A 25,301-nucleotide genomic window follows, 5' to 3' on the forward strand; every position below is an offset into this window, starting at 1 on the left:
TGTAAGACTGTCTGCATTGGAGGAATTGCGCCGTAGGCCGGCTTGGGACGGGTAAGTGTCAAGAAAAAATGCGCCGCAGGCGGCAAATTTTCAGGGTATAAGTAGAGGCCCGGCAGAGTGACCAAATTGGGACGGGTTTGTGTGAAGAAGAAATGCGCCGCAGGCGGCAAATTTTTCAGGGTATAAATAGAGGCCCGGCAGGTAGACAAAATTGCTGGTGAGGACCTTTTTTTTTTTTTTTTTTTTTTTTTTTTTTTTTTTTTTTGCTCTTCATTTTCATTTCGAGTGACATCAAAAGTAGGTCTCACATTTATTCTTCTAATCAAATTTGAATTTCATTTAACATTGAACTTCAATTCCAATTGCAAATGAAAATAATTAACAATTATCCATATTTCCACAGATACTTCATCGAATTTCTTCATCAACACCAACAACACCATTTTGAAGGAAGGCGAAGGAAGCATTGAAGCAACTTATTCATGGCAAAGGTAAAAGAAGAAGGTAAGACAATGAACAATGAAAACTAATTGAACACATATTAATATTTCTTTCTTTCATTGATTCTTTACAGCTTCTTCATTCATTCATATGCATTTCTATGGATAATACTCACTGTCTCATTGTGAACTACTACAACTAAATGAACGAGCGAGCTAGCTAACGAATCCACATACATATATGTGTTGTGAAAAGAAGCTGTAACTGCAATACTTCCTCCAATTGTCAATGCATCGACAACAAATAATACATTGGCTGGACTTGACAAGCAACCACGCAGACTACTAGTAGCCAAGGTAAGGCAAGGCAAGGCAAGGCATTAGAGTTGAAGACTGACCAATAGCAATAGCAATGGCAATGGCAATAGAAATACCAACACTAATACCATTTAGTGGGATCGATTTGAACGGATATTCTAGTGCATACATTGAAGTTGCAGCTGAAATTGGTGGTGAAGTTGAAGTTGAAATTGAAGAAAGTATTGATGAGACAGCAAGGCAAGGCAACGAGATGACAAAGGCGAAAGGCAATTGGCAGTGGCCATCAATGGAAGATGTAAGTGAAAAAGTGATCGAATTGTTACGTGAAGGAGTAGTTGTAGTAGAATTGTTATTGATGTTGGTGTTGATGTTGATGTTGATATTGATGTTGGTGTTAGCTATCAATGTATATGCAATTGTAAAGAGCTGATGAAGTGAGTGAGCGAGTGTTAGAGTTCCGACACGGTGCAATAATGGGAGGCCATATGGTGTTGAGCTTTCACGACTACATGGCTTATGGCCGTAGTCCGACTATACCCCCAGAACCACTAATTATTCCCGCAACTCCCAACATTTCGTACTGCTGCTGAAGACTTGGATGAATGAATGCGCATCTCTACATCGTACATCCGGATTGCCACCTGAACACGCGGAATTGTAGCCTTTGTTGGAGTGCTAAGTGCTTCGCCTCTGGTATTTGATACTCACTATGTGGATTATGCGCCGCAGGCCGGCTATGTAAGACTGTCTGCATTGGAGGAATTGCGCCGTAGGCCGGCTTGGGACGGGTAAGTGTCAAGAAAAAATGCGCCGCAGGCGGCAAATTTTTCAGGGTATAAGTAGAGGCCCGGCAGAGTGACCAAATTGGGACGGGTTTGTGTGAAGAAGAAATGCGCCGCAGGCGGCAAATTTTTCAGGGTATAAATAGAGGCCCGGCAGGTAGACAAAATTGCTGGTGAGGACCTTTTTTTTTTTTTTTTTTTTTTTTTTTTTTTTTTTTTTGCTCTTCATTTTCATTTCGAGTGACATCAAAAGTAGGTCTCACATTTATTCTTCTAATCAAATTTGAATTTCATTTAACATTGAACTTCAATTCCAATTGCAAATGAAAATAATTAACAATTATCCATATTTCCACAGATACTTCATCGAATTTCTTCATCAACACCAACAACACCATTTTGAAGGAAGGCGAAGGAAGCATTGAAGCAACTTATTCATGGCAAAGGTAAAAGAAGAAGGTAAGACAATGAACAATGAAAACTAATTGAACACATATTAATATTTCTTTCTTTCATTGATTCTTTACAGCTTCTTCATTCATTCATATGCATTTCTATGGATAATACTCACTGTCTCATTGTGAACTACTACAACTAAATGAACGAGCGAGCTAGCTAACGAATCCACATACATATATGTGTTGTGAAAAGAAGCTGTAACTGCAATACTTCCTCCAATTGTCAATGCATCGACAACAAATAATACATTGGCTGGACTTGACAAGCAACCACGCAGACTACTAGTAGCCAAGGTAAGGCAAGGCATTAGAGTTGAAGACTGACCAATAGCAATAGCAATAGCAATGGCAATGGCAATACCAACACTAATACCATTTAATGGGATCGATTTGAACGGATATTCTAGTGCATACATTGAAGTTGCAGCTGAAATTGGTGGTGAGGTTGAAGTTGAAATTGAAGAAGAAAGTATTGATGAGACAGCAAGGCAACGAGATGACAAAGGCGAAAGGCAATTGGCAGTGGCCATCAATGGAAGATGTAAGTGAAAAAGTGATCGAATTGTTACGTGAAGGAGTAGTTGTAGTAGAATTGTTATTGATATTGGTGTTGATGTTGATGTTGATGTTGATGTTGATATTGGTGTTGATGTTGATATTGGTGTTAGCTATCAATCTGTATGCAAGTGTGAAGAGCTGATGAAGTGAGTGAGCGAGTGTTAGAGTTCCGACACGGTGCAATAATGGGAGGCCATATGGTGTTGAGCTTTCACGACTACATGGCTTATGGCCGTAGTCCGACTATACCCCCAGAACCACTAATTATTCCCGCAACTCCCAACATTTCGTACTGCTGCTGAAGACTTGGATGAATGAATGCGCATCTCTACATCGTACATCCGGATTGCCACCTGAACACGCGGAATTGTAGCCTTTGTTGGAGTGCTAAGTGCTTCGCCTCTGGTATTTGATACTCACTATGTGGATTATGCGCCGCAGGCCGGCTATGTAAGACTGTCTGCATTGGAGGAATTGCGCCGTAGGCCGGCTTGGGACGGGTAAGTGTCAAGAAAAAATGCGCCGCAGGCGGCAAATTTTTCAGGGTATAAGTAGAGGCCCGGCAGAGTGACCAAATTGGGACGGGTTTGTGTGAAGAAGAAATGCGCCGCAGGCGGCAAATTTTTCAGGGTATAAATAGAGGCCCGGCAGGTAGACAAAATTGCTGGTGAGGACCTTTTTTTTTTTTTTTTTTTTTTTTTTTTTTTTTTTGCTCTTCATTTTCATTTCGAGTGACATCAAAAGTAGGTCTCACATTTATTCTTCTAATCAAATTTGAATTTCATTTAACATTGAACTTCAATTCCAATTGCAAATGAAAATAATTAACAATTATCCATATTTCCACAGATACTTCATCGAATTTCTTCATCAACACCAACAACACCATTTTGAAGGAAGGCGAAGGAAGCATTGAAGCAACTTATTCATGGCAAAGGTAAAAGAAGAAGGTAAGACAATGAACAATGAAAACTAATTGAACACATATTAATATTTCTTTCTTTCATTGATTCTTTACAGCTTCTTCATTCATTCATATGCATTTCTATGGATAATACTCACTGTCTCATTGTGAACTACTACAACTAAATGAACGAGCGAGCTAGCTAACGAATCCACATACATATATGTGTTGTGAAAAGAAGCTGTAACTGCAATACTTCCTCCAATTGTCAATGCATCGACAACAAATAATACATTGGCTGGACTTGACAAGCAACCACGCAGACTACTAGTAGCCAAGGTAAGGCAAGGCATTAGAGTTGAAGACTGACCAATAGCAATAGCAATAGCAATGGCAATGGCAATACCAACACTAATACCATTTAATGGGATCGATTTGAACGGATATTCTAGTGCATACATTGAAGTTGCAGCTGAAATTGGTGGTGAGGTTGAAGTTGAAATTGAAGAAGAAAGTATTGATGAGACAGCAAGGCAACGAGATGACAAAGGCGAAAGGCAATTGGCAGTGGCCATCAATGGAAGATGTAAGTGAAAAAGTGATCGAATTGTTACGTGAAGGAGTAGTTGTAGTAGAATTGTTATTGATATTGGTGTTGATGTTGATGTTGATGTTGATGTTGATATTGGTGTTGATGTTGATATTGGTGTTAGCTATCAATCTGTATGCAAGTGTGAAGAGCTGATGAAGTGAGTGAGCGAGTGTTAGAGTTCCGACACGGTGCAATAATGGGAGGCCATATGGTGTTGAGCTTTCACGACTACATGGCTTATGGCCGTAGTCCGACTATACCCCCAGAACCACTAATTATTCCCGCAACTCCCAACATTTCGTACTGCTGCTGAAGACTTGGATGAATGAATGCGCATCTCTACATCGTACATCCGGATTGCCACCTGAACACGCGGAATTGTAGCCTTTGTTGGAGTGCTAAGTGCTTCGCCTCTGGTATTTGATACTCACTATGTGGATTATGCGCCGCAGGCCGGCTATGTAAGACTGTCTGCATTGGAGGAATTGCGCCGTAGGCCGGCTTGGGACGGGTAAGTGTCAAGAAAAAATGCGCCGCAGGCGGCAAATTTTTCAGGGTATAAGTAGAGGCCCGGCAGAGTGACCAAATTGGGACGGGTTTGTGTGAAGAAGAAATGCGCCGCAGGCGGCAAATTTTTCAGGGTATAAATAGAGGCCCGGCAGGTAGACAAAATTGCTGGTGAGGACCTTTTTTTTTTTTTTTTTTTTTTTTTTTTTTTTTTTTTGCTCTTCATTTTCATTTCGAGTGACATCAAAAGTAGGTCTCACATTTATTCTTCTAATCAAATTTGAATTTCATTTAACATTGAACTTCAATTCCAATTGCAAATGAAAATAATTAACAATTATCCATATTTCCACAGATACTTCATCGAAATTCTTCATCAACACCAACAACACCATTTTGAAGGAAGGCGAAGGAAGCATTGAAGCAACTTATTCATGGCAAAGGTGAAAGAAGGTAAGACAATGAACAATGAAAACTAATTCAACACATATTAATATTTCTTTCTTTCTTTCATTGATTCTTTACAGCTTCTTCATTCATTCATATGCATTTCTATGGATAATACTCACTGTCTCATTGTGAACTACTACAACTAAATGAACGAGCGAGCTAGCTAACGAATCCACATACATATATGTGTTGTGAAAAGAAGCTGTAACTGCAATACTTCCACTTCCACCAATTGTCAATGCATCGACAACAAATAATACATTGGCTGGACTTGACAAGCAACCACGCAGACTACTAGTAGCCAAGGTAAGGCAAGGCAAGGCAAGGCATTAGAGTTGAAGACTGACCAATAGCAATAGCAATGGCAATGGCAATAGAAATACCAACACTAATACCATTTAGTGGGATCGATTTGAACGGATATTCTAGTGCATACATTGAAGTTGCAGCTGAAATTGGTGGTGAAGTTGAAGTTGAAATTGAAGAAAGTATTGATGAGACAGCAAGGCAAGGCAACGAGATGACAAAGGCGAAAGGCAATTGGCAGTGGCCATCAATGGAAGATGTAAGTGAAAAAGTGATCGAATTGTTACGTGAAGGAGTAGTTGTAGTAGAATTGTTATTGATGTTGGTGTTGATGTTGATGTTGATATTGATGTTGGTGTTAGCTATCAATGTATATGCAATTGTAAAGAGCTGATGAAGTGAGTGAGCGAGTGTTAGAGTTCCGACACGGTGCAATAATGGGAGGCCATATGGTGTTGAGCTTTCACGACTACATGGCTTATGGCCGTAGTCCGACTATACCCCCAGAACCACTAATTATTCCCGCAACTCCCAACATTTCGTACTGCTGCTGAAGACTTGGATGAATGAATGCGCATCTCTACATCGTACATCCGGATTGCCACCTGAACACGCGGAATTGTAGCCTTTGTTGGAGTGCTAAGTGCTTCGCCTCTGGTATTTGATACTCACTATGTGGATTATGCGCCGCAGGCCGGCTATGTAAGACTGTCTGCATTGGAGGAATTGCGCCGTAGGCCGGCTTGGGACGGGTAAGTGTCAAGGAAAAATGCGCCGCAGGCGGCAAATTTTTCAGGGTATAAGTAGAGGCCCGGCAGAGTGACCAAATTGGGACGGGTTTGTGTGAAGAAGAAATGCGCCGCAGGCGGCAAATTTTTCAGGGTATAAATAGAGGCCCGGCAGGTAGACAAAATTGCTGGTGAGGACCTTTTTTTTTTTTTTTTTTTTTTTTTTTTTTTTTTTTTGCTCTTCATTTTCATTTCGAGTGACATCAAAAGTAGGTCTCACATTTATTCTTCTAATCAAATTTGAATTTCATTTAACATTGAACTTCAATTCCAATTGCAAATGAAAATAATTAACAATTATCCATATTTCCACAGATACTTCATCGAATTTCTTCATCAACACCAACAACACCATTTTGAAGGAAGGCGAAGGAAGCATTGAAGCAACTTATTCATGGCAAAGGTGAAAGAAGGTAAGACAATGAACAATGAAAACTAATTCAACACATATTAATATTTCTTTCTTTCTTTCATTGATTCTTTACAGCTTCTTCATTCATTCATATGCATTTCTATGGATAATACTCACTGTCTCATTGTGAACTACTACAACTAAATGAACGAGCGAGCTAGCTAACGAATCCACATACATATATGTGTTGTGAAAAGAAGCTGTAACTGCAATACTTCCTCCAATTGTCAATGCATCGACAACAAATAATACATTGGCTGGACTTGACAAGCAACCACGCAGACTACTAGTAGCCAAGGTAAGGCAAGGCAAGGCAAGGCATTAGAGTTGAAGACTGACCAATAGCAATAGCAATGGCAATGGCAATAGAAATACCAACACTAATACCATTTAGTGGGATCGATTTGAACGGATATTCTAGTGCATACATTGAAGTTGCAGCTGAAATTGGTGGTGAAGTTGAAGTTGAAATTGAAGAAAGTATTGATGAGACAGCAAGGCAAGGCAACGAGATGACAAAGGCGAAAGGCAATTGGCAGTGGCCATCAATGGAAGATGTAAGTGAAAAAGTGATCGAATTGTTACGTGAAGGAGTAGTTGTAGTAGAATTGTTATTGATGTTGGTGTTGATGTTGATGTTGATATTGATGTTGGTGTTAGCTATCAATGTATATGCAATTGTAAAGAGCTGATGAAGTGAGTGAGCGAGTGTTAGAGTTCCGACACGGTGCAATAATGGGAGGCCATATGGTGTTGAGCTTTCACGACTACATGGCTTATGGCCGTAGTCCGACTATACCCCCAGAACCACTAATTATTCCCGCAACTCCCAACATTTCGTACTGCTGCTGAAGACTTGGATGAATGAATGCGCATCTCTACATCGTACATCCGGATTGCCACCTGAACACGCGGAATTGTAGCCTTTGTTGGAGTGCTAAGTGCTTCGCCTCTGGTATTTGATACTCACTATGTGGATTATGCGCCGCAGGCCGGCTATGTAAGACTGTCTGCATTGGATGAATTGTGCCGTTGGCCGGCTTGGGACGGGTAAGTGTCAAGAAAAAATGCGCCGCAGGCGGCAAATTTTTCAGGGTATAAGTAGAGGCCCGGCAGAGTGACCAAATTGGGACGGGTTTGTGTGAAGAAGAAATGCGCCGCAGGCGGCAAATTTTTCAGGGTATAAATAGAGGCCCGGCAGGTAGACAAAATTGCTGGTGAGGACCTTTTTTTTTTTTTTTTTTTTTTTTTTTTTTTTTTTTGCTCTTCATTTTCATTTCGAGTGACATCAAAAGTAGGTCTCACATTTATTCTTCTAATCAAATTTGAATTTCATTTAACATTGAACTTCAATTCCAATTGCAAATGAAAATAATTAACAATTATCCATATTTCCACAGATACTTCATCGAATTTCTTCATCAACACCAACAACACCATTTTGAAGGAAGGCGAAGGAAGCATTGAAGCAACTTATTCATGGCAAAGGTAAAAGAAGAAGGTAAGACAATGAACAATGAAAACTAATTGAACACATATTAATATTTCTTTCTTTCATTGATTCTTTACAGCTTCTTCATTCATTCATATGCATTTCTATGGATAATACTCACTGTCTCATTGTGAACTACTACAACTAAATGAACGAGCGAGCTAGCTAACGAATCCACATACATATATGTGTTGTGAAAAGAAGCTGTAACTGCAATACTTCCTCCAATTGTCAATGCATCGACAACAAATAATACATTGGCTGGACTTGACAAGCAACCACGCAGACTACTAGTAGCCAAGGTAAGGCAAGGCAAGGCAAGGCATTAGAGTTGAAGACTGACCAATAGCAATAGCAATGGCAATGGCAATAGAAATACCAACACTAATACCATTTAGTGGGATCGATTTGAACGGATATTCTAGTGCATACATTGAAGTTGCAGCTGAAATTGGTGGTGAAGTTGAAGTTGAAATTGAAGAAAGTATTGATGAGACAGCAAGGCAACGAGATGACAAAGGCGAAAGGCAATTGGCAGTGGCCATCAATGGAAGATGTAAGTGAAAAAGTGATCGAATTGTTACGTGAAGGAGTAGTTGTAGTAGAATTGTTATTGATATTGGTGTTGATGTTGATGTTGATGTTGATGTTGATATTGGTGTTGATGTTGATATTGGTGTTAGCTATCAATCTGTATGCAAGTGTGAAGAGCTGATGAAGTGAGTGAGCGAGTGTTAGAGTTCCGACACGGTGCAATAATGGGAGGCCATATGGTGTTGAGCTTTCACGACTACATGGCTTATGGCCGTAGTCCGACTATACCCCCAGAACCACTAATTATTCCCGCAACTCCCAACATTTCGTACTGCTGCTGAAGACTTGGATGAATGAATGCGCATCTCTACATCGTACATCCGGATTGCCACCTGAACACGCGGAATTGTAGCCTTTGTTGGAGTGCTAAGTGCTTCGCCTCTGGTATTTGATACTCACTATGTGGATTATGCGCCGCAGGCCGGCTATGTAAGACTGTCTGCATTGGAGGAATTGCGCCGTAGGCCGGCTTGGGACGGGTAAGTGTCAAGAAAAAATGCGCCGCAGGCGGCAAATTTTTCAGGGTATAAGTAGAGGCCCGGCAGAGTGACCAAATTGGGACGGGTTTGTGTGAAGAAGAAATGCGCCGCAGGCGGCAAATTTTTCAGGGTATAAATAGAGGCCCGGCAGGTAGACAAAATTGCTGGTGAGGACCTTTTTTTTTTTTTTTTTTTTTTTTTTTTTTTTTTTTGCTCTTCATTTTCATTTCGAGTGACATCAAAAGTAGGTCTCACATTTATTCTTCTAATCAAATTTGAATTTCATTTAACATTGAACTTCAATTCCAATTGCAAATGAAAATAATTAACAATTATCCATATTTCCACAGATACTTCATCGAATTCTTCATCAACACCAACAACACCATTTTGAAGGAAGGCGAAGGAAGCATTGAAGCAACTTATTCATGGCAAAGGTGAAAGAAGGTAAGACAATGAACAATGAAAACTAATTCAACACATATTAATATTTCTTTCTTTCATTGATTCTTTACAGCTTCTTCATTCATTCATATGCATTTCTATGGATAATACTCACTGTCTCATTGTGAACTACTACAACTAAATGAACGAGCGAGCTAGCTAACGAATCCACATACATATATGTGTTGTGAAAAGAAGCTGTAACTGCAATACTTCCACTTCCACCAATTGTCAATGCATCGACAACAAATAATACATTGGCTGGACTTGACAAGCAACCACGCAGACTACTAGTAGCCAAGGTAAGGCAAGGCAAGGCAAGGCATTAGAGTTGAAGACTGACCAATAGCAATAGCAATGGCAATGGCAATAGAAATACCAACACTAATACCATTTAGTGGGATCGATTTGAACGGATATTCTAGTGCATACATTGAAGTTGCAGCTGAAATTGGTGGTGAAGTTGAAGTTGAAATTGAAGAAAGTATTGATGAGACAGCAAGGCAAGGCAACGAGATGACAAAGGCGAAAGGCAATTGGCAGTGGCCATCAATGGAAGATGTAAGTGAAAAAGTGATCGAATTGTTACGTGAAGGAGTAGTTGTAGTAGAATTGTTATTGATGTTGGTGTTGATGTTGATGTTGATATTGATGTTGGTGTTAGCTATCAATGTATATGCAATTGTAAAGAGCTGATGAAGTGAGTGAGCGAGTGTTAGAGTTCCGACACGGTGCAATAATGGGAGGCCATATGGTGTTGAGCTTTCACGACTACATGGCTTATGGCCGTAGTCCGACTATACCCCCAGAACCACTAATTATTCCCGCAACTCCCAACATTTCGTACTGCTGCTGAAGACTTGGATGAATGAATGCGCATCTCTACATCGTACATCCGGATTGCCACCTGAACACGCGGAATTGTAGCCTTTGTTGGAGTGCTAAGTGCTTCGCCTCTGGTATTTGATACTCACTATGTGGATTATGCGCCGCAGGCCGGCTATGTAAGACTGTCTGCATTGGAGGAATTGCGCCGTAGGCCGGCTTGGGACGGGTAAGTGTCAAGAAAAAATGCGCCGCAGGCGGCAAATTTTTCAGGGTATAAGTAGAGGCCCGGCAGAGTGACCAAATTGGGACGGGTTTGTGTGAAGAAGAAATGCGCCGCAGGCGGCAAATTTTTCAGGGTATAAATAGAGGCCCGGCAGGTAGACAAAATTGCTGGTGAGGACCTTTTTTTTTTTTTTTTTTTTTTTTTTTTTTTTTTTTTGCTCTTCATTTTCATTTCGAGTGACATCAAAAGTAGGTCTCACATTTATTCTTCTAATCAAATTTGAATTTCATTTAACATTGAACTTCAATTCCAATTGCAAATGAAAATAATTAACAATTATCCATATTTCCACAGATACTTCATCGAATTTCTTCATCAACACCAACAACACCATTTTGAAGGAAGGCGAAGGAAGCATTGAAGCAACTTATTCATGGCAAAGGTAAAAGAAGAAGGTAAGACAATGAACAATGAAAACTAATTGAACACATATTAATATTTCTTTCTTTCATTGATTCTTTACAGCTTCTTCATTCATTCATATGCATTTCTATGGATAATACTCACTGTCTCATTGTGAACTACTACAACTAAATGAACGAGCGAGCTAGCTAACGAATCCACATACATATATGTGTTGTGAAAAGAAGCTGTAACTGCAATACTTCCTCCAATTGTCAATGCATCGACAACAAATAATACATTGGCTGGACTTGACAAGCAACCACGCAGACTACTAGTAGCCAAGGTAAGGCAAGGCAAGGCAAGGCATTAGAGTTGAAGACTGACCAATAGCAATAGCAATGGCAATGGCAATAGAAATACCAACACTAATACCATTTAGTGGGATCGATTTGAACGGATATTCTAGTGCATACATTGAAGTTGCAGCTGAAATTGGTGGTGAAGTTGAAGTTGAAATTGAAGAAAGTATTGATGAGACAGCAAGGCAAGGCAACGAGATGACAAAGGCGAAAGGCAATTGGCAGTGGCCATCAATGGAAGATGTAAGTGAAAAAGTGATCGAATTGTTACGTGAAGGAGTAGTTGTAGTAGAATTGTTATTGATGTTGGTGTTGATGTTGATGTTGATATTGATGTTGGTGTTAGCTATCAATGTATATGCAATTGTAAAGAGCTGATGAAGTGAGTGAGCGAGTGTTAGAGTTCCGACACGGTGCAATAATGGGAGGCCATATGGTGTTGAGCTTTCACGACTACATGGCTTATGGCCGTAGTCCGACTATACCCCCAGAACCACTAATTATTCCCGCAACTCCCAACATTTCGTACTGCTGCTGAAGACTTGGATGAATGAATGCGCATCTCTACATCGTACATCCGGATTGCCACCTGAACACGCGGAATTGTAGCCTTTGTTGGAGTGCTAAGTGCTTCGCCTCTGGTATTTGATACTCACTATGTGGATTATGCGCCGCAGGCCGGCTATGTAAGACTGTCTGCATTGGAGGAATTGCGCCGTAGGCCGGCTTGGGACGGGTAAGTGTCAAGAAAAAATGCGCCGCAGGCGGCAAATTTTTCAGGGTATAAGTAGAGGCCCGGCAGAGTGACCAAATTGGGACGGGTTTGTGTGAAGAAGAAATGCGCCGCAGGCGGCAAATTTTTCAGGGTATAAATAGAGGCCCGGCAGGTAGACAAAATTGCTGGTGAGGACCTTTTTTTTTTTTTTTTTTTTTTTTTTTTTTTTTTTTTTTGCTCTTCATTTTCATTTCGAGTGACATCAAAAGTAGGTCTCACATTTATTCTTCTAATCAAATTTGAATTTCATTTAACATTGAACTTCAATTCCAATTGCAAATGAAAATAATTAACAATTATCCATATTTCCACAGATACTTCATCGAAATTCTTCATCAACACCAACAACACCATTTTGAAGGAAGGCGAAGGAAGCATTGAAGCAACTTATTCATGGCAAAGGTGAAAGAAGGTAAGACAATGAACAATGAAAACTAATTCAACACATATTAATATTTCTTTCTTTCTTTCATTGATTCTTTACAGCTTCTTCATTCATTCATATGCATTTCTATGGATAATACTCACTGTCTCATTGTGAACTACTACAACTAAATGAACGAGCGAGCTAGCTAACGAATCCACATACATATATGTGTTGTGAAAAGAAGCTGTAACTGCAATACTTCCACTTCCACCAATTGTCAATGCATCGACAACAAATAATACATTGGCTGGACTTGACAAGCAACCACGCAGACTACTAGTAGCCAAGGTAAGGCAAGGCAAGGCAAGGCATTAGAGTTGAAGACTGACCAATAGCAATAGCAATGGCAATGGCAATAGAAATACCAACACTAATACCATTTAGTGGGATCGATTTGAACGGATATTCTAGTGCATACATTGAAGTTGCAGCTGAAATTGGTGGTGAAGTTGAAGTTGAAATTGAAGAAAGTATTGATGAGACAGCAAGGCAAGGCAACGAGATGACAAAGGCGAAAGGCAATTGGCAGTGGCCATCAATGGAAGATGTAAGTGAAAAAGTGATCGAATTGTTACGTGAAGGAGTAGTTGTAGTAGAATTGTTATTGATGTTGGTGTTGATGTTGATGTTGATATTGATGTTGGTGTTAGCTATCAATGTATATGCAATTGTAAAGAGCTGATGAAGTGAGTGAGCGAGTGTTAGAGTTCCGACACGGTGCAATAATGGGAGGCCATATGGTGTTGAGCTTTCACGACTACATGGCTTATGGCCGTAGTCCGACTATACCCCCAGAACCACTAATTATTCCCGCAACTCCCAACATTTCGTACTGCTGCTGAAGACTTGGATGAATGAATGCGCATCTCTACATCGTACATCCGGATTGCCACCTGAACACGCGGAATTGTAGCCTTTGTTGGAGTGCTAAGTGCTTCGCCTCTGGTATTTGATACTCACTATGTGGATTATGCGCCGCAGGCCGGCTATGTAAGACTGTCTGCATTGGAGGAATTGCGCCGTAGGCCGGCTTGGGACGGGTAAGTGTCAAGAAAAAATGCGCCGCAGGCGGCAAATTTTTCAGGGTATAAGTAGAGGCCCGGCAGAGTGACCAAATTGGGACGGGTTTGTGTGAAGAAGAAATGCGCCGCAGGCGGCAAATTTTTCAGGGTATAAATAGAGGCCCGGCAGGTAGACAAAATTGCTGGTGAGGACCTTTTTTTTTTTTTTTTTTTTTTTTTTTTTTTTTTTTGCTCTTCATTTTCATTTCGAGTGACATCAAAAGTAGGTCTCACATTTATTCTTCTAATCAAATTTGAATTTCATTTAACATTGAACTTCAATTCCAATTGCAAATGAAAATAATTAACAATTATCCATATTTCCACAGATACTTCATCGAATTTCTTCATCAACACCAACAACACCATTTTGAAGGAAGGCGAAGGAAGCATTGAAGCAACTTATTCATGGCAAAGGTAAAAGAAGAAGGTAAGACAATGAACAATGAAAACTAATTGAACACATATTAATATTTCTTTCTTTCATTGATTCTTTACAGCTTCTTCATTCATTCATATGCATTTCTATGGATAATACTCACTGTCTCATTGTGAACTACTACAACTAAATGAACGAGCGAGCTAGCTAACGAATCCACATACATATATGTGTTGTGAAAAGAAGCTGTAACTGCAATACTTCCTCCAATTGTCAATGCATCGACAACAAATAATACATTGGCTGGACTTGACAAGCAACCACGCAGACTACTAGTAGCCAAGGTAAGGCAAGGCATTAGAGTTGAAGACTGACCAATAGCAATAGCAATAGCAATGGCAATGGCAATACCAACACTAATACCATTTAATGGGATCGATTTGAACGGATATTCTAGTGCATACATTGAAGTTGCAGCTGAAATTGGTGGTGAGGTTGAAGTTGAAATTGAAGAAGAAAGTATTGATGAGACAGCAAGGCAACGAGATGACAAAGGCGAAAGGCAATTGGCAGTGGCCATCAATGGAAGATGTAAGTGAAAAAGTGATCGAATTGTTACGTGAAGGAGTAGTTGTAGTAGAATTGTTATTGATATTGGTGTTGATGTTGATGTTGATGTTGATGTTGATATTGGTGTTGATGTTGATATTGGTGTTAGCTATCAATCTGTATGCAAGTGTGAAGAGCTGATGAAGTGAGTGAGCGAGTGTTAGAGTTCCGACACGGTGCAATAATGGGAGGCCATATGGTGTTGAGCTTTCACGACTACATGGCTTATGGCCGTAGTCCGACTATACCCCCAGAACCACTAATTATTCCCGCAACTCCCAACATTTCGTACTGCTGCTGAAGACTTGGATGAATGAATGCGCATCTCTACATCGTACATCCGGATTGCCACCTGAACACGCGGAATTGTAGCCTTTGTTGGAGTGCTAAGTGCTTCGCCTCTGGTATTTGATACTCACTATGTGGATTATGCGCCGCAGGCCGGCTATGTAAGACTGTCTGCATTGGAGGAATTGCGCCGTAGGCCGGCTTGGGACGGGTAAGTGTCAAGAAAAAATGCGCCGCAGGCGGCAAATTTTTCAGGGTATAAGTAGAGGCCCGGCAGAGTGACCAAATTGGGACGGGTTTGTGTGAAGAAGAAATGCGCCGCAGGCGGCAAATTTTTCAGGGTATAAATAGAGGCCCGGCAGGTAGACAAAATTGCTGGTGAGGACCTTTTTTTTTTTTTTTTTTTTTTTTTTTTTTTTTTTTTTGCTCTTCATTTTCATTTCGAGTGACATCAAAAGTAGGTCTCACATTTATTCTTCTAATCAAATTTGAATTTCATTTAACATTGAACTTCAATTCCAATTGCAAATGAAAATAATTAACAATTATCCATATTTCCACAGATACTTCATCGAAATTCTTCATCAACACCAACAACACCATTTTGAAGGAAGGCGAAGGAAGCATTGAAGCAACTTATTCATGGCAAAGGTGAAAGAAGGTAAGACAATGAACAATGAAAACTAATTCAACACATATTAATATTTCTTTCTTTCTTTCATTGATTCTTTACAGCTTCTTCATTCATTCATATGCATTTCTATGGATAATACTCACTGTCTCATTGTGAACTACTACAACTAAATGAACGAGCGAGCTAGCTAACGAATCCACATACATATATGTGTTGTGAAAAGAAGCTGTAACTGCAATACTTCCACTTCCACCAATTGTCAATGCATCGACAACAAATAATACATTGGCTGGACTTGACAAGCAACCACGCAGACTACTAGTAGCCAAGGTAAGGCAAGGCAAGGCAAGGCATTAGAGTTGAAGACTGACCAATAGCAATAGCAATGGCAATGGCAATAGAAATACCAACACTAATACCATTTAGTGGGATCGATTTGAACGGATATTCTAGTGCATACATTGAAGTTGCAGCTGAAATTGGTGGTGAAGTTGAAGTTGAAATTGAAGAAAGTATTGATGAGACAGCAAGGCAAGGCAACGAGATGACAAAGGCGAAAGGCAATTGGCAGTGGCCATCAATGGAAGATGTAAGTGAAAAAGTGATCGAATTGTTACGTGAAGGAGTAGTTGTAGTAGAATTGTTATTGATGTTGGTGTTGATGTTGATGTTGATATTGATGTTGGTGTTAGCTATCAATGTATATGCAATTGTAAAGAGCTGATGAAGTGAGTGAGCGAGTGTTAGAGTTCCGACACGGTGCAATAATGGGAGGCCATATGGTGTTGAGCTTTCACGACTACATGGCTTATGGCCGTAGTCCGACTATACCCCCAGAACCACTAATTATTCCCGCAACTCCCAACATTTCGTACTGCTGCTGAAGACTTGGATGAATGAATGCGCATCTCTACATCGTACATCCGGATTGCCACCTGAACACGCGGAATTGTAGCCTTTGTTGGAGTGCTAAGTGCTTCGCCTCTGGTATTTGATACTCACTATGTGGATTATGCGCCGCAGGCCGGCTATGTAAGACTGTCTGCATTGGAGGAATTGCGCCGTAGGCCGGCTTGGGACGGGTAAGTGTCAAGAAAAAATGCGCCGCAGGCGGCAAATTTTTCAGGGTATAAGTAGAGGCCCGGCAGAGTGACCAAATTGGGACGGGTTTGTGTGAAGAAGAAATGCGCCGCAGGCGGCAAATTTTTCAGGGTATAAATAGAGGCCCGGCAGGTAGACAAAATTGCTGGTGAGGACCTTTTTTTTTTTTTTTTTTTTTTTTTTTTTTTTTTTTTTTGCTCTTCATTTTCATTTCGAGTGACATCAAAAGTAGGTCTCACATTTATTCTTCTAATCAAATTTGAATTTCATTTAACATTGAACTTCAATTCCAATTGCAAATGAAAATAATTAACAATTATCCATATTTCCACAGATACTTCATCGAATTTCTTCATCAACACCAACAACACCATTTTGAAGGAAGGCGAAGGAAGCATTGAAGCAACTTATCATGGCAAAGGTAAAAGAAGAAGGTAAGACAATGAACAATGAAAACTAATTGAACACATATTAATATTTCTTTCTTTCATTGATTCTTTACAGCTTCTTCATTCATTCATATGCATTTCTATGGATAATACTCACTGTCTCATTGTGAACTACTACAACTAAATGAACGAGCGAGCTAGCTAACGAATCCACATACATATATGTGTTGTGAAAAGAAGCTGTAACTGCAATACTTCCTCCAATTGTCAATGCATCGACAACAAATAATACATTGGCTGGACTTGACAAGCAACCACGCAGACTACTAGTAGCCAAGGTAAGGCAAGGCAAGGCAAGGCATTAGAGTTGAAGACTGACCAATAGCAATAGCAATGGCAATGGCAATAGAAATACCAACACTAATACCATTTAGTGGGATCGATTTGAACGGATATTCTAGTGCATACATTGAAGTTGCAGCTGAAATTGGTGGTGAAGTTGAAGTTGAAATTGAAGAAAGTATTGATGAGACAGCAAGGCAAGGCAACGAGATGACAAAGGCGAAAGGCAATTGGCAGTGGCCATCAATGGAAGATGTAAGTGAAAAGTGATCGAATTGTTACGTGAAGGAGTAGTTGTAGTAGAATTGTTATTGATATTGGTGTTGATGTTGATGTTGATGTTGATGTTGATATTGGTGTTGATGTTGATATTGGTGTTAGCTATCAATCTGTATGCAAGTGTGAAGAGCTGATGAAGTGAGTGAGCGAGTGTTAGAGTTCCGACACGGTGCAATAATGGGAGGCCATATGGTGTTGAGCTTTCACGACTACATGGCTTATGGCCGTAGTCCGACTATACCCCCAGAACCACTAATTATTCCCGCAACTCCCAACATTTCGTACTGCTGCTGAAGACTTGGATGAATGAATGCGCATCTCTACATCGTACATCCGGATTGCCACCTGAACACGCGGAATTGTAGCCTTTGTTGGAGTGCTAAGTGCTTCGCCTCTGGTATTTGATACTCACTATGTGGATTATGCGCCGCAGGCCGGCTATGTAAGACTGTCTGCATTGCTATGTAGACTGTCTGCATTGGAGGAATTGCGCCGTAGGCCGGCTTGGGACGGGTAAGTGTCAAGAAAAAATGCGCCGCAGGCGGCAAATTTTTCAGGGTATAAGTAGAGGCCCGGCAGAGTGACCAAATTGGGACGGGTTTGTGTGAAGAAGAAATGCGCCGCAGGCGGCAAATTTTTCAGGGTATAAATAGAGGCCCGGCAGGTAGACAAAATTGCTGGTGAGGACCTTTTTTTTTTTTTTTTTTTTTTTTTTTTTTTTTTTTGCTCTTCATTTTCATTTCGAGTGACATCAAAAGTAGGTCTCACATTTATTCTTCTAATCAAATTTGAATTTCATTTAACATTGAACTTCAATTCCAATTGCAAATGAAAATAATTAACAATTATCCATATTTCCACAGATACTTCATCGAAATTCTTCATCAACACCAACAACACCATTTTGAAGGAAGGCGAAGGAAGCATGAAGCAACTTATTCATGGCAAAGGTGAAAGAAGGTAAGACAATGAACAATGAAAACTAATTCAACACATATTAATATTTCTTTCTTTCTTTCATTGATTCTTTACAGCTTCTTCATTCATTCATATGCATTTCTATGGATAATACTCACTGTCTCATTGTGAACTACTACAACTAAATGAACGAGCGAGCTAGCTAACGAATCCACATACATATATGTGTTGTGAAAAGAAGCTGTAACTGCAATACTTCCACTTCCACCAATTGTCAATGCATCGACAACAAATAATACATTGGCTGGACTTGACAAGCAACCACGCAGACTACTAGTAGCCACAATCCCACGGCAGCGGGTTCTACGATACCGGATTGACCCGAAACAACAAGTTTCCTGTTTCGGCCAGCGGCTGCCAACCCAGTATGTACATGTTTGTGTTTGTTTATTTTTCTGCATTGGGAGCAGCATATCCCGGAATGCTTGCTCCGGATTTTATTGGTCCGTGCCGGGATTGAGGAAAACCCCGGACCTTGGTTCTGCTCGGTTTTGTCAGAACGTCATCCACCACAGATCTGTCTCGGTGCGATGTAATGGATGCAGAGAGTGGGTGCACTTCAAGAACTGTTCCGGATTAAGGCGTTTGCGAGACTACAGCGAAAGGGATTATGTTGCGACTTGCTGCAGTAACGTAGTCCCCAGCGAGTCCTCTTCTTCGTCGTCCTCGTCAGAGACGTCGTCGGAGTATGGCACTCCACCGCAGTCTCCAGAACAGCAACCAACACCGCAGCACCTAACGCCACATGTTGCTGTTCCAACTCCGGATTGTGCATCATTCTTGCAATTCAATTGCAACGGACTTCGAGGCAAAATAGATGAGATAGTGGAATTTATGAGTCGGAGGAATATTAAGATCGCAGCGGTGCAGGAAACCAAGCTGAATGAAAATTGCAGCCTACAACGTTGTTATGGTTACAACGTACTAAGGAAGGATCGCACCAGAAGTGGAGGTGGGGGATTAGCGTTCCTGTTACACCATTCTGTTCAGTACAGACCTATCTCGCTTGAGCTAGTCTCTAGTGACCCATACATGGAATGTATGGGGGTAGCAGTCAAGTGTGGAACTGCCGAGGTAGAGGTGCTTAATGTGTATATCCCGCCGATTAATAGCTGTGAACCACGTTATTTGCCTGATATTAGCCCATTATTGGTAGGCAATAACCGCCTGGTACTAGGGGATTTTAATGCCCACCATGAGTTGTGGCATTCCGTCCTAGGTAATGACCAGAGGGGATCAGCGCTGGCAGAGCAGATTGACTGCTCCCACATTCTGCACGGTTAACGAGGATGCCCCCACCCGAATAAGAGGAGAGTGTCACAGTTCGCCAGATTTAACCATAGTGTCACCCGGTCTGATAAATGACGTGACTTGGCAACCCGTCATTTCTCTTGGCTCAGACCATCTCCCGATAATCGTCTCCATAAGCAGGTCGCCCGATTTCATAACCTCTGAACGCCGCACTTTCCTTAACCATGGGAAAGCTCACTGGCCAGAGTTCAGAGAATTCACCAACCGCCGCTTCAGAGAACTGCCCAACCCTTCTGATGTTCGGGTAGCAGAAAGGATTTTCCGAAACATCATCAGAGCTGCAGCCGCTCGCTATATACCTGCTGGTCGAATACCCGAGATAAGACCAAACTTCCCAGCAGAGGCAGCGGGATTAGCAAACGAGCGTGATGATCTCCGTCGTACCAACCCTACTGATCCTAGAATCAGTGATTTGACAGTGGAAGTCAACCGGTTGGTGCAGGAGCATAAGAGGAAAAAGTGGCTAGACCATCTGAAGTGCTGCAACATTGGAACCGATATGAGTAAGCTGTGGGTAACGGTTAAGTCGCTCTCGAACCCTGGAAAAAAGGATGATAGGACCTCAGTCACTTTTAACGACGTAACGGTGACTGATCCGAAGAGGTGCGCGGAATATTTTAACCGACAATTTGTCGAGCACCCCGAGAGTGATAGGGCGAAGCGAAGAGTACTACGTCGTATCAGATCTCTTCCCGCCGAGGAGGAACCACCACAGTTTACGATGGGTGATGTTGCAAATGTCATCCGTAACGCTAAGTCATCCAAAGCGTTGGGCCCGGACGGAATCTCAATGGTAATGTTGAAGCAGCTGGATACGCCGGGAGTCGAGTACTTAACAAAAGTTCTCAATTTGTCGCTAGCCACCTACATAGTGCCCGAAACCTGGAAAATGGGCCGGGTGGTCCCGCTACTGAAGCCAGGCAAGGATGCCAGTAAAGGCGAATCGTACAGGCCGATTTCGCTTTTGTCGCCAGTAGCAAAGACTCTTGAGGCTTTACTCTCCCCAGCATTAGAGGAAGCTATGCAGTTGCCAACCACCAGCATGGATTCCGTCCACAACATAGTACCACAACAGCATTACACGCCATTTCCACACATATTAGTAGAGGACCTAAACCAGAACAGGCCGTGTGACAGAACAGTGTTGGTAGCCCTTGACCTATCAAAGGCATTTGATACGGTCAATCATGCCACACTGTTTGAGGACGTACAGAGAACTACCCTCCGGCCAAGTTTGAAACGTTGGATAATCAACTATATGTGTGGACGCCAGTCGTACGTGGAATTCCGGAACAAGAAGTCCAAAGCCCGTAGAGTGAAACAGGGAGTTCCCCAAGGTGGGGTGATATCTCCGGAACTGTTTAACCTCTACCTTTCCGGAATTCCTCGCCCTCCAGACGGCATTGAGATCGTAACGTATGCGGATGATTGTACGATCATGGCGTCGGGTCCAGTGGTCGATGACATATGCGAAAGGTTGAACCCCTATCTCGCGGAGCTTGCCGCATACTTCCACGCGAGGAATATGAAAATATCCGCCACGAAATCAACGGCCACACTCTTTACCACATGGTCTGCGGAGATGAGAACACAGCTGAATGTTCAGGTCGAGGGGAATTTAATACCGACCACGAACTACCCCAAGATTCTTGGGGTAACGTTCGACAGCATGTTCAAGTCGTCCGCGCAAGCCACAGCTATCTGCGACAAGATGAAAAGTAGGAACAAGGTCCTCAAGGCGCTAGCCGGCAGCTCTTGGGGTGCGGACAAAGAAACCTTGTTGACCTCTTATAACGCGATAGGTCGGTCTGTGGTCAACTATGCGGCTCCAGTGTGGTCTGCGAATACTAGTGCTACGCAGTGGAAGAATATCCAGACCTGCCAGAACGCTGCCCTGAGAACTGCGACAGGGTGCCTCCTCATGACACCAGTGGACCATCTACATGAGGAGGCGAAAGTCCTTCCCTTACGTCAGCATAATCATATGCTTTCGTTGCAGTACCTGCTTGGGTGTTACCGTGAGAGCCATCCCAACCATCACATGGTGGATAACTCTCCCCCACCCAGGCGTGTCAGGAAGGACATACATGATCTAGAGAGGGAGGTCCAGCGCTACAAGAGAGAGCCTCTAGATCAAGAAGCCTATCAGGCAGGTCTGAGTGGCATTCACACCGATGCAGTCGCGGATGCTATTAGCAGTTACAAAGTGAATGCCGTCCTCGGAGTCCACCCCCCATCCATTGCAGCCGAAGAACGTCAGCTGCCTAGACAAACCAGGGTAGTTTTGGCGCAATTACGTTCAGGATGGTGTAGTCGCCTCAATTCGTATTGGGCACGAATTGATGAAGATGTGCGTGACGCCTGCCCGGCGTGTGATACAGGCCCGCACAATACGCTACACCTTTTTAATTGCTCAGCCAAACCTACCCAACTCACTCCAGAGGATCTCTGGCTACAGCCCGTTAAAGTAGCCGAATTTCTAAACCTGGAGCTGGAACCAGATTAGCAGAACACAAACACACACATGTACTACTGCTACAACAACAACAACAACTAGTAGCCAAGGTAAGGCAAGGCAAGGCAAGGCATTAGAGTGAAGATCTGACCAATAGCAATAGCAATGGCAATGGCAATAGAAATACCAACACTAATACCATTTAGTGGGATCGATTTGAACGGATATTCTAGTGCATACATTGAAGTTGCAGCTGAAATTGGTGGTGAAGTTGAAGTTGAAATTGAAGAAAGTATTGATGAGACAGCAAGGCAAGGCAACGAGATGACAAAGGCGAAAGGCAATTGGCAGTGGCCATCAATGGAAGATGTAAGTGAAAAAGTGATCGAATTGTTACGTGAAGGAGTAGTTGTAGTAGAATTGTTATTGATGTTGGTGTTGATGTTGATGTTGATATTGATGTTGGTGTTAGCTATCAATGTATATGCAATTGTAAAGAGCTGATGAAGTGAGTGAGCGAGTGTTAGAGTTCCGACACGGTGCATAATGGGAGGCCATATGGTGTTGAGCTTTCACGACTACATGGCTTATGGCCGTAGTCCGACTATACCCCCAGAACCACTAATTATTCCCGCAACTCCCCACATTTCGTACGCTGCTGAAGACTGGATGAATGAATGCGCATCTCTACATCGTACATCCGGATTGCCACCTGAACACGCGGAATTGTAGCCTTTGTTGGAGTGCTAAGTGCTTCGTCTCGGTATTGATATCTCACTATGTGGATATGCGCCGCAGGCCGGCTATGTAAGACTGTCTGCATTGGAGGAATTGCGCCGTAGGCCGGCTTGGGACGGGTAAGTGTCAAGAAAATGCGCCGCAGGCGGCAAATTTTTCAGGGTATACGGAGAGGCCCCGGCAGAGTGACCAAATTGGGACGGGTTTGTGTGAAGAAGAAATGCGCCGCAGGCGGCAAATTTTTCAGGGTATAATAGAGGCCCGGCAGGTAGACAAAATTGCTGGTGAGGACCTTTTTTTTTTTTTTTTTTTTTTTTTTTTTTTTTGCTCTTCATTTCATTTCGAGTGACATCAAAAGTAGGTCTCACATTTATTCTTCTAATCAAATTTGAATTTCATTTAACATTGAACTTCAATTCCAATTGCAAATGAAAATAATTAACAATTATCCATATTTCCACAGATACTTCATCGAATTCTTCATCAACACCAACAACACCATTTTGAAGGAAGGCGAAGGAAGCATTGAAGCAACTTATCATGGCAAAGGTAAAAGAAGAAGGTAAGACAAAGAACAATGAAAACTAATTGAACACATATTAATATTTCTTTCTTCATTGATTCTTACAGCTTCTTCATTCATTCATATGCATTTCTATGGATAATACTCACTGTCTCATTGTGAACTACTACAACTAAATGAACGAGCGAGCTAGCTAACGAATCCACATACATATATGTGTGTGAAAAGAAGCTGTAACTGCAAATCCTTCCCAATTGTCAATGCATCGACAACAAATAATACATTGGCTGGACTTGACAAGCAACCACGCAGACTACTAGTAGCCAAGGTAGGCAAGGCATTAGAGTTGAAGACTGACCAATAGCAATAGCAATAGCAATGGCAATAGCAATACCAACACTAATACCATTTAGTGGGATCGATTTGAACGGATATTCTAGTGCATACATTGAAGTGCAGCTGAAATTGGTGGTGAGTTGAAGTTGAAATTGAAGAAGAAAGTATTGATGAGACAGCAAGGCACACGAGATGACAAGGCGAAAAGGCAATTGGCAGTGGCCATCAATGGAAGATGTAAGTGAAAAGTGATCGAATTGTTACGTGAAGGAGTAGTTGTAGTAGAATGTTATGATATTGGTGTTGATGTGATGTTGATGTTGATGTGTATGGTGTTGTGTGATATTGGTGTTAGCTATCAATCTTATGCAAGTAAAGAGCTGATGAAGTGACGTGAGCGGTGTTAGAGTTCCGACACGGTGCAATAATGGGAGGCCATATGGTGTTGAGCTTTCACGACTACATGGCTATGGCCGTAGCCGACTATACCCCCAGAACCACTAATTATTCCCGCAACTCCCAACATTTCGTACTGCTGCTGAAGACTTGGATGAATGAATGCGCATCTCTACTCGTACATCCGGATTGCCACCTGAACACGCGGAATTGTAGCCTTTGTTGGAGTGCTAAGTGCTTCGCTCTGGTATTGATACTCACTATGTGGATTATGCGCCGCAGCCGGCTATGTAAGACTGTCTGCATTGGAGGAATTGCGCGTGGCCGGCTTGGGACGGGTAAGTGTCAAGAAAAAATGCGCCGCAGGCGGCAATTTTTCAGGGTATAAGTAGAGGCCCGGCAGAGGACCAAATTGGGACGCGGTTTGTGTGAAGAAGAATGCGCCGCAGGAGGCATTTTTCAGGTATAAATAGAGGCCCGGCAGGTAGACAAATTGCTGGTGAGGACCTTTTGTTTTTTTTTTTTTTTTTTTTTTTTTTTTTTTTGCTCTCATTTCATTTCGAGTGACATCAAAAGTAGGTTCCACATTTATTCTTCTAATCAAATTTGAATTCATTTAACATGAAATTCAATTCCAATTGCAAATGAAATAATAACAATTATCCATATTCCACAGATACTTCAGTCGAAATTCTTCATCAACACCAACAACACCATTTGAAGGAAGGCGAAGGAGCATTTGAAGCAACTTATTCATGGCAAAGGTGAAAGAAGGTAAGACAATGAACAATGAAAACTATTCAACACATATTAATATTTCTTTTTCTTTCATTGATTCTTACAGCTTCTTCATTCATTCATATGCATTCTATGGATAATACTCAGTTCATTGTGAACTACTACAACTAAATGAAACGAGCGAGCTAGCTAACGAATCC

The 25,301-nt window shown here is 41.7% G+C and overlaps 2 long non-coding RNA genes across 2 annotated transcripts; both read left to right on the top strand.

Annotated features, from left to right (window-relative positions):
* The first annotated feature begins 99 nt into the window (after positions 1–99).
* Positions 100–6,067, top strand: LOC131802907 (uncharacterized). Its single transcript, XR_009342418.1, has 6 exons — positions 100–504; positions 575–2,002; positions 2,073–3,509; positions 3,580–4,566; positions 4,918–5,015; positions 5,090–6,067. It is a non-coding gene; the product is annotated as an uncharacterized LOC131802907 (long non-coding RNA).
* Positions 6,068–10,832: 4,765 nt separating this feature from the next.
* LOC131802906 (uncharacterized) lies at positions 10,833–16,958 on the top strand. The gene is made up of 7 exons (XR_009342417.1): positions 10,833–11,033; positions 11,104–12,078; positions 12,432–12,529; positions 12,604–14,035; positions 14,106–15,092; positions 15,445–15,542; positions 15,617–16,958. It is a non-coding gene; the product is annotated as an uncharacterized LOC131802906 (long non-coding RNA).
* Positions 16,959–25,301: the final 8,343 nt, after the last annotated feature.

This window comes from Musca domestica, unplaced genomic scaffold (genome assembly GCF_030504385.1).
Source record: "Musca domestica strain aabys unplaced genomic scaffold, Musca_domestica.polishedcontigs.V.1.1 25, whole genome shotgun sequence".
In the NCBI taxonomy this organism is placed as follows: Eukaryota; Metazoa; Arthropoda; class Insecta; order Diptera; family Muscidae; genus Musca; species Musca domestica.